The sequence below is a fragment of the Halyomorpha halys genome, unplaced genomic scaffold (genome assembly GCF_000696795.3).
Source record: "Halyomorpha halys isolate HHAL.00 unplaced genomic scaffold, Hhal_1.1 Scaffold2619.1, whole genome shotgun sequence".
NCBI lineage: Eukaryota > Metazoa > Arthropoda > Insecta > Hemiptera > Pentatomidae > Halyomorpha > Halyomorpha halys.
Genome location: NW_027105203.1, coordinates 11,426 through 23,293, shown reverse-complemented (window position 1 = coordinate 23,293; position 11,868 = coordinate 11,426).

Genomic DNA, 11,868 nt, shown 5'->3' with positions numbered 1-11,868 from the left:
ACTAAAAAAGTGTTTTAATATAACTTATAACTGTACAGGAGGTAGTCAGTTGCAAGTGATTACAAGTAAAATTTCTATTTATTAATCTTCATGTGTGTACTTTGATGCTTGTATATTTGTATATAATATATATTACTTTATTATGTTCTTAAATTATATATTATTTCGTAATTTTAATTTAGTTAATTATACACTACTTAAATAATTGTTACCGCATAGAATATATCAATATTTAGTTATATTTTGATGGAAACCTTTGTTCCCCTTAAGCTTTCATGAAGGGATATAAGAATAAAGGGCGGTAAAACTACACCAATTAATATTGTTGCTAACCACACTAACAAGGATAGCAACATTTCTTCTCCTCCAATAAGTAAAATAATGGCATTAATCTGATGGCAAGGATAGTAAATGAATAACGAGGAAACAATTAAAGAATAAAAGAGATAAAAAAAAGGCTGAGAAAGAAAAGATAACGAAGGATTATTAATTTAATGATAGACTTTGTGTTTTGTATCGATTCCACAGTCATTTTTCACTGCCAACCGGGTACCGGGATTAAGCGTTCTGGTTAAAATGTAATAAGTATTATAACTGATAGGGGTCGAGGAGGAGGGGAACTGACAAACTGCCAACTCGGAAGGGCAAAGATAATGGACCTTTTTACAATACGGATTATATTCTCCGATATCTTTTGTAGGGCTAACTATGTACGATGACTTGGGAGAACTACAGCAACTAATCCTCATGTCATTAATATCAGTCACTTAGGGCGATATTCTGAAGGGTCTTTTGTATGAGCTAGTTTCCCGAAATCTATTATGAACGTAGTTTTTGTCCTATTTTTCCATTTCTATCTTATATTTGAAATTATGAAATAAAATATTTTTTCTATTAGCTTTCTTCTTGAAACAAATCAAAATTAAATAAATCATAATATTGGAGGAGATGGAGGTATTATGGGACTGTTTTGTTTTAAATTTTGTATTAGAGTGAATGCAACTAACTCACTTATTGGGTTCAAATATAAATTCATGTAGTAGAAACGAGAGCGATTTCGGTGTTATAGATATAGCAGGAAATACTTTTGAACACGTAAAAAGGTTTGAGTATTTAGGCTCTATGATCACTAGACAAAAAGAAACTGGTGAGGAAATAAAAGCGAGAAATTTGTAATATATGTCAATTTCGAAATTGCTTAGTTCCAAAAACGTAAAAGTTACAAAACTATTGTCCTTCCCACTGTTGTTTATGGATGTGAAACGTGGCCTCTAACACCAAGGGGAGAACTGCGCCTTAAGGTTTTTTTTTTTTTTAATTAAAGTATTACGTTAAATATTCGTTCCGAAAAGGACGAATTAAAGGGAAAATTTTGAAAGCGATCGAACCGGCGCCGTTCACAGTTCTCAGATTGCTAAGACATCAAGCTATGATCGGCCTCTAAATTAAGGGAACTGAACTCAATAAACATAATTCAGGTTATTGCAATGAGGCGTATAAAATGGGCAAGTAAGGTTGTAGGATTTAGGAACGAGCGGATCCCTAAAATGTTAATAAACACAAAACCGACGGGTAAGCGTCCGAGAGGTAGAACGATACGTGGGTAGGAAGATTTTGTTAAAACTGATTTAGTGGATTCGGGTATGGAGGGGCATCAGAGAAAAGAAGTATGTAGGGAACGATTAGTGGTTAAGCTAAGCTAAGCCTTTATTATTATCATGGAATTCATAGTAAGGGAAGGTATTGTGCGAAATTACGAATTCCAGTTTTCAATGGAAATACATGTTTATAGGTCCCCTGAGTCCAAACAACCAATTCTCGAAAAATGGTTTGTGTGATTGGCCTAGCGCAAAAAACCAAAAGTTGTACGAACATGGAATATCATTGTAACTTTTTCATTAAAATCAACCAACCAGAAGTGTAACTTTATTGAATCGATTTTACACTTTATGAGCACGCATTACTATCTGTAAATTTTTAAGTTTCACTTACTATGAAAATTCGTATTTTAGGTTTTCTCGAGGTGAAAATAACAGAAAAAGATTTATTTTTTAATTAAACAAAAAAAAAGTAACTTTTTATTTGCGGACGTTGTATGACCTTAATTTCTAGGAAGTGCATTTTTTTATTATACATAATTTACAATTTCAAATAATGAAGATATACGAGGTATTCTTATATATATGAACAATTTTTGAAATGATGATAAGCAATACATTTCTGAACAAGGTACTCGACATTCTGAAATATACTGTCTGATTTAACTGAAATAAAAATGTCATTCTATGAAATGAGGTTGATGGCACCAATCTGCATTTTTAATAAATTTCCCCTTCCTTAATTACGAATCGCTTAATATTTATATTTATTTTTTTATATTATATATTTTCATTAAAAATTCTTCAGGCATTGTGACACCTTACCGAGTCATATAATAGAATATTATTATTTTTTTTTACATCTTTGTCAGTAATTCTTTATTGAATATTTCATGTAATAATATCTCGAAAGCAACTGAATAAAATTTATTGTTGAAGTACGTTTAAAGTAAGTGAAGTAATACTTCATTTTTCTCCATTATTTGAAAAACTTTCTTGGATACCTCATATAAATTATCATTAAACTATAAAATTAAAAATCTTCGAGTGAAACTGATAATATGATTCGTGTCTTGGAAATATAGGTCATTAATATTTCTTTTCTTTTATTCAATACTTTTATGGCATCAATCACTTATGGGTTATTAGTGCCTTAATTTCCGTATTAGCAAAGGATATAATTGTAATTTTATACTTTTGCGCAGTACTCTAGACCACGCACTGAGCGGGCGTAAGGGTTCGGATTCATGGCAACTATTATGTTGAAATGTGAAACTATTGCAATTTGGGACCTTTGGTATTTTATTACATTTTATGGTAAAGTTTGGAAAGATTAAGAAAGTAAAATGTTTTTTCTACACTCTGTTATCCTCCAAGATGTAGTGAAGGTCCGTTGGTAAATCATTTAAAAATTTTAAAAAGTCGTATGCTCGGTTCATTTGCGTTTGACAATAAGTCGCGTTCCGCATTAAAGTAAAGTTTAACAGTAAGTTTTGAATACACGTGGAGAATCATCGGTCATAAGATAACCGTGGATCAGGCGCGTATGACCTATTTGAAGGCGCGTCAAAATCACGTCCTATCTGCGCGCATTCCTAGTCGATGATATCCAACGGGAGACATCACTTCTGAGTTTCCTTTATTTATTATCAGTAACATTTGCTCAAGTTTGTTTCCATTCCAATTTAATCCTCAGTTTAATGTGGGAAATAGAAGATGGCCTCGAGATCTTCTTCTTTAGAAATGTTTTTGGAGTTCTATCAATGGGTAGATTCTCCACATGCATGTATCATGTCATAATATCACTTACAGAAAATTTACTTGATGTTTATGTATGTATACAGTTGTAAATCACAATAAATAAATTATTAAAAAAAAAAAAAAATGCGGGAAATAAAATCATCGACAGGCACTCCGCGATATGGAATTCCTTCAGACAACGCAACCTTTGCTGCCCTATCAGCCAGTTCTTATCTATATAATATTTCTATAAAAACATTTGTAACATCTTTCGATCCACAAAAGAAGCAACAGTTTGTAATAAAACTTCCAACTGTATTTATTAATAATTTATACATTCCAAACGTCTCTTGCTAACCGTATTGCTATATGAAATACTCAAATTCAAATTGGTAAATCAATAAAAAAAAATAAATACCGATACTCGTCAAAATTTTAGAACCGACAATAAAATACCAAGCCGTCACCCGTGCCCAACCCTTCTTCTTTCATTTCCCAGGAGGTGAAACAGATGATCTGAACTAAGGTATTGAAATTTCCGATGCGTGGTCGTATAGACTAGGATTCATGTCTGACTGTAAACATTTTATGGAAGGGCGACCACACAAACAATAACCTGAAGGGTGGTAGCAAATTGAAGGGCGGCTTCCCCTTTATTTGGCGACGTTTCTACCCTTAGGGATACGCCGGGCCCTCATTGGGTCGGAGGATTAGGGTGGATCCTTGTCACACGTCTTATAACGGAAAAATTCTTATCTCGGCCCTTCCTTAGACCCCTCAATGGGAATATTATTTCAGTAAGGATCTATATAGATCTTAAGGAGGTGAATTTGTTTAAAGGATGTTTTAATTTGTAGAAGCTTTGTGATGTGTGTAACGCAGCTGTTGCATAAACACCAAACATTACGTTTATTTATTAATATTAATGTTAACATAATAATAATAATAACATATACATATTATGTTAACATTATATAAACATTAAATATAATTTCCATATATGCCAAAAGTAAATTAGGATAAGTAACAGTTTATTACTTATTATAACATAGCGAATAAAAAATAAACATCTTTTACGCCTCTGATTTGAAATATACATTAGTCCATGAATCCATAGATCTTTGGATACTTTCTTGTATGTATCATAAACCAACAAACTTTCTCATGCACATCATCATTAATCCATTCAATTGTCGTTTCAATACGATTTGTGAATTTAATTATATTATAATTTCTAAAGTAATAAATGACAAGATGATAAATGTCCGTTTACCTCTTATATTCCTTCTAGTCTAAAAAAATAAATAAGTAGTGCTATGTATTGACAATCCGGGGTATTATTAAGGTGTTTCGTCATCTGCCCCTATACCTGGTCAGGGTATCCTTCTGGGAAGCTTTTAGCATCCTCGGATATGAAAACATCTGTATTAAGTTTGTCACATTACCAGAAGCCCCTGAGAAAATTAGATTGGCTAACCTTTAAGTGTTCTAACAAAAACGATAGTTTGGGACGAGGGACCAGAATCAAATTAACCAGGTGCAGGCCCTTCCTGGACAAGTCAAACTTTTTGTTACACATCCTTGGCCCTGAGGAGGGGGACGCCTGCCTCGGGCGTCTTCGGACATCGATAACCAATCAGAGAAGAGATTTAAAAATAAGGTAACGCCCCAAAAGGGAAGTGGGAGAAAAATACAGAGGAAATCGACAAGAGAAGAACAGGGACACTCAACAGGAAGGGTTAGACGATTGAGGACCACAGTCAGGAGGATGCACTTCGATCAGACGAGACCTGGACATTCCTGATGAAACAGAAGACACCTACGGCACTACATCCCACGGCATCAGCAGCTATAAGTATAAATTAACTAATAAGTAATCATGTAATAATCTATATTTTATGGCAACCTTTATCTGAACCATTTGAGCCATTTTAATCATAATAACAAATTGTAAATAAATACTTAGTTTCTTTATGTAGTTTGCATACTATTATATAACCCAATAAATCACTCTTTATTATACTATATAATTAATGGTAACAACATTTTATAAATATAAAGGAATTTAATTGGTAAACTGGTAAACACACAAACAGCCTTTGGAAAGGAATCCAATTATAATAATAATTTTTTAGGACTCAATTTATAATCAATTAATTAACTTATTTTTGGATAATTGCCTTCAGTGATTATCCTGGCATCCCAAGTAAATCTGTTACCAGTACATAGCAGAAGTATAAAATATTTATGAATCCTGTATCTATATCTCAATTCGGCATTCTACGTTTTGTGAAGCAGACCTAAATTTCAAATTAAGTAATAAAATATTCCTGTCCTTTCTTCGTCTCTGACATTTTTAAGATATGACTCACAACTCAGATTAAACGATTTTTAAAATCACAGAAACGAGTCTGTTGATTTTATAGTTACTACATTAAATTTCCGTAATCATGATTAATTACGGATTTAATAAAAATTATTCTTTATCAGAAATGCCTCAGATCTTATGCCTGTTATTATATTTAAGTATAATGCCTCACTTCAATTATACCTAAACTTGATGGCCGAACAAAATATAATTTATTAATCCTTTCGTAATAATCAATTTGTTTTAGCATACAATTATAATATTAATTTTTAAAAAATATTTTTAAAATTGTAACACCTAACTCTTCCTCCCCTTTAGATTTATTACATTTTAATGTTTTTATAATAACTCTTGCCTCATTTAGGTTGGTGATGGTGGAATGAGTCTGCATGTTTATGACACAAGCAGTGATGAATTTATCATCCATAGCATTGAAGGATAAAAGTAAAGTTTATAACAAAATTATTTCAGAAGTTAAAACAATAATCCTACAAAAGTATATCATGCTATTAAAAAAAAAATCTTTCTTAAATAAATTTAATTTTCTTAAAATAAATAGAATAATATGGCTTTAGTTTTTTTTTTGTGTATTTTCACTTGGGCCCGTTTAGATAAAATATTTTATATGTAAATCCAAACTGCAATCTATCATCTTTCCTATTCATTACCACACACAAATCGTACACGATATAATTTGAAACTTGTTTCGAAAATGAAAAATTTATTTGTATAAAAGATTTAAATCCGATCATTAATGGCTAGATTATTCAAAGAGTAAAATATTTATTTTACAGTGAGATGAAAAAATAAATTTCAGACCGGAACACGTATCCATGTGATCATTCAACAAACGCTGATGCGAACCATGAAAAGACCGGGAGGTTTTCGTTAGTTAATATTATTATTGAATATAATAATAAATATATAATATTATATTATTGAATATTTATTATGCCTGACTTCTCAAAAATTATTATAAAAATTGCAAAAAACAGCCTACATTAATTAAGTGTGTAAAGCAGGGAATAGCAGTCTACCCAATCATTCCCTTTCTTAGAATTATAATTATCGCTAAAACTGGTCAGTGAAAAAATTGTTTTCAGTATGAACTTTCGTAAGCAGCTCTATCTCTTTTCAATGAAACGAAATAGCCTTTTATTTATGCAATAAATAAATTAAAATCATACAAAATACAATATAAACATTCAAAGAAGAGGGAGAGAAAAAATAAATGAATTAATTTATATATATATAATATTGACAAAATATTAACTTCTATCTCCTTTTCAATAAAGACGGATTATCCTAAAAACAGATAAATCTATTTTCATGAATTTCTTTAAAATGGAGAATCGGTTAATTCTTTTAATGAACTAAGGTATGATTACAACTAGGTCAGTGATTCATGTTTTCCAAATAATTATCAATTTATTCATTTTGTTTCTTACAAGTTTACTTCATTTTGTATATACTATTTATACGAAATCAAAAACCTAAAAAATACCATAGTACAGATTTTTTAGAGTAACTTCCTCCCACAACAGGATCTCCAAGAATGTATACTTTACTATGTTCAAGTCCTGAAATGATTAAGTTATAACTTAAATCCCATAGAATAAATTCATTTAAATTGAATGAGGATAAAAAATGGATAATTAGTTACCATTGATAGGATTCACCGATGTGATTCCAAAATGGATTTGCCCTCAATATTGTGTAACTTAGAAAATTGTTCGTGAAAGAATTCCGTCTTACATGCCCTACAGCTCCAAAAATTGTGAATCTACAGATGCACTAATACAACAGAAGCTCTCACGTAAAACAGCAACATCAATGCTCTAGCCATAAATTTGTTGGAAACTATTCAACACGATGTTTTCTTAAGAAGAAAAAGTAAGAAAACTTCTACTTTTTGTAACATAAGAGCAACGATTTAGGTTCTAAATCGTTTCTCCTGCAAAACTTACGAAAATGGAATCAGCAAGTTTAATAGCAAATGTCTTATATGATGAATAATGACATGTGATATATCAATTGATTATTTGATTTACTTAGAAAAACATAAATTCAGTGTTTACGGCGGAGTTTTTATTAATCTTCATAAATGTAACTAAGTTATTTTATCAAAGCTGAGGAGCCGAGGACTATTTCGTTTAGTTATACCTTCACAATGTAGATCTAATATACTTAAGGCGTTGTTTTTCTAAAAAGAAAACGGAATCAGTGAAAGAAGTTACAGGGGATACTCCCAACTCCACTTAAAATAATGAGAAGTTTGGTGGCTAGGGCCTCTCCAGAATAGAAATTGTGCATTGGCTGCCACCACTACACTCTAATAACCGCCGACTCATGTTTTATTAACAGCCTTGTTTCCGTTACGCCGTGTTTCCGTTTTACAGAGCACAGCTCGATTATATTATTCATTAGACTATCGCAATGTTATTGAGACCAGACAATCGCAAGAGGGTGCCTATATGGAACATGGCGGAATGTGGAAGTTTATTGGTTAGACCTTTAGGAGCTCTGCGCGATATTTGATAGTATTTGCAACATCTGTCTGTGTCGTCGGCTGCTGCCTTCAATATAGGAACAAGTGGTTATATCTGCTTTGGGGCAATCTCATTCATGGAGGAGAAAAAAAAAAAACATCCCTTTTATGAAAATTATTAAGATTTTCTCTTTTCGTTCAGAACACACAGAGAGATGATCAAGAGTACTTGACTTACAGTGAAATGAAATTTCCAGTATATGTTTCATACTTCCGTTGACATTTTTCAAATTAATGCTGCCTTGTGACAACTTTGGATCTCTTGCGATCTTGAATATACCGTTAGAAGAATTTCAAACTTAAAAGACAGGTTAATTCGGTAAATAAAAAAAATAGTATAATTTACAGTAAAAGACGACAGCAAAAAAATTAAGGAAAGGTCTTGAACTAGTAAAAATAGAACAATCAGATTTTAAATTACATGTATAAATGATCAAACGTATTGTTGCAAATTGTGAAGAAGATGGTCATGGGTGCGGTCAAAAGGACCCAAAAAATAATTAACAACTATTTATTTGCCGACGTTTCGCCCCACCTTGTAGAGGTTCATCAGGACTGTTCAAACAATTTTTGGTTTTCTTTTGACCGCACACCTGACCATCATTTTCATGATTTTAAATTAATTAAACATCATAAATCTTAAATTATATTAGATATCGCACCTTTAATGCAATAGTAACATAATTGAATAATCTGTGAAAAACATTGTACAAAACCCGTAATTTTATATTAAAATTCATTTACCTCACTATCCAACTAAACTTATAGATGTTGATTTATAATGATAAATCCTTCATTTGTATTTGTATTTCATTAATTAAAATCAACCTATCTGGAATTGAAAATCATTATTTACTTGAAAATTATTGTTTTGTTTTTTTACTTAAGTTATGTAAACATAGGAATTATAGTAAAATTAAATATTTAAATAATTGTTTGTTGTTGAGCTTGAACATTTAACACGTTAAATACATATAAATAATTATTATGGTAAGGAAATTAAAGAAAAGGCTTCATATTAACTTATCTGGTTTTGAATATCAGAAGAAATGAACATAGTTTTAAGACCATAACATATATCTCAAAACTAATTCTAAAGCTTCTTCACTACATTTTTTCTCTAAAGTAATGTTGTGTATTAACGTTGAAATTTGATGCATTCATTACCAACAGATAATTAACAACAAAACTAGCACCAGCTGGTTTGATGAACCAAAAACGTACTCTGACTTTTCAAAGAACAATTTTTCGATATTAAAATTACCAACTTATAATAAATACACCAATCTTCAAAATGTATAAACAAACTTTATTTTAGAAAAAAAAAATTAATACGCATTTATATAAATTAGATCTTAGTTTCATGGGGCGGATCATAATAGGCCTATGGAACAGACAAATCAGGCTTTTAACTATTATAATTAGTATTTGAAATGCCTAATTAAAAAAAATCACTAAACCCTTATTCAGCCCAAAGAACAGAATGAAATGATATATAACGAAAATAAATTAAATTAATATAATTGAAACATGAAACACGGAATGGACGTTATTAAATGTCTAATCTGACGTTCTCCCTTGCATTACTGGGTGGAAACTTAGACTTGGAGATCATGAAGGAAAGATTATTCCTAGACAAGAAGGCTGCCACAACAAAATGACTTATAGTGTTGGAGAACACTTAAAAATGACTTATAATACTTCGTTCATCCCACTGAGTGACATATTTTCTATAATCGGATTTCTTGGAATTCATAGTATTAACATAATTTTGTTCTAATCAATTTATTACATCATTACTGCATTTAATCTATCACGACCACTCCAGTACCACATTCATAATAACACAACAAAATGACCACTAATTTATTTTATATTTTGAAGCAAAGCGAAAATTGTGTTTTACAATGTTGAATTCGTAGTAGATATGGGGGGTTATTGAAATTTTCATGATTATGGTAATGAACTGGACCTTAAAAAAATAAATCACTCGAAATGGTGGTTGATTTAAATATCTGATATAATTATATAGAAAACCCTTTCAAAAACCTTTAGGCCTAACAATGTTCAAGAAGATCTGATTCATCAAAATTGCAAATTTTTCAGAGAATCAATACAAATAATTTTATTCTATATAAAATTTTCAATTTATCACCTTTCTTTTCATTTCCAACTAAGCTGGTATGCTAAATGATGGGCTAAAAAAACATTAAATATAATTCTTCCTTCGATTGGCCTTTAGTCCATACTAAGAAAAGAGAATCTTATTTTGGCTTAAATTTAAATGTTGTTCGTCTTAATATCTTAAACCTCACTAACTTAATTTGAAAAACAGACTATTAAACTCAAGTCATAATATTCTTAAATGAAAGTTGATTTATTATGAAGACGAGTTAAAAAATTAAACGAAAGTCACAAGTTAGCGTTTCACTCACATTTTAGTGTTTTAGATGGCACTAAACGTTATAACCTAAATACGAATATCTTATACCAATACAATAGGTCAGAGTCGAATGTTATCGAAGGGCCATGCGATTTTAATATAACACTGGAATGGATAGTTGTTGATGAAGGCAGTGACCCGTGGGCTGACTGTGGATATGAAATCCCACAGGTGAATATGTTTTACGGGGAGTGGTTTTGAGTTGTGCGGTGGAGTTTGACAGGGAAGATGGTTTAATTAAATTCAATCCCTCCCTCCAGTTGCAGACACAATGCAATGGGATCTGCATAAATTAGCATCGTTATATATATATGGTGTCGGGAGGACGCCAGGTATTCCGGTCCCTAAGGCCTCCTTCCGGCTCCTCTAACTCCCTTTTTGTGCCATGATCGATACAATATTTGCTCATGTCACGACGTCAATGGAAGACAATTAATTAATAACTAGAGCAATTAGTGAGATTACGCCGCTTCGACCTAAACCCAGTCCCAATAACAGATAAAAAAATTTCGGTCCGTGTTACTTTAATGTTCTTCCTCAAGCGGCTGGTTGTCGACGCTTCTCAAAAATCATCATTAAACTTTATTTTACTTACTTTCGAAGTACTAAAGAACATCGCTGTTTTAACGCCATTAATGGAAAAAGATTATGAGTAGTTACCAAACATTTTAATTAGAAATTTTAAAAGCGAAATTCGTTACCCTTTTTTAGAAAAAAGGCAAGAAAAATAAAACTCGTCTACATTCTAAAACAAGCTAAACGAAACAAAACAACCAATAATTTATTTGAATATGTTGTTTTTGAGTACTAGAGGATATAAGATGAACCATTACGGTCAAAATTGGTATACCCAGGGAATTCGAGCAGCAAGTTCAGGTTACGATCTGGCGAACGCAGAACCTTGAATAGAGGATAGTAAATTATGTATCTGATGTTGCAAGATTATTTAGTTTTTATTTGTTACTTGTTACTAAATATTTTTGTATTCAAATAATCCCAATGTCTGATCATCCATGATAAAAACTACTCAAGTTTTTTTTAATATTTATTTATTGCTATTTACAACTGTTCATTATGATACATTTAGTAAATCTGATCTAAGTTAAATTGGAGTGTTACAGGCGTGTAGAGAAACTACCCATTGGTAGCACTCTAATGACATTTTACATTA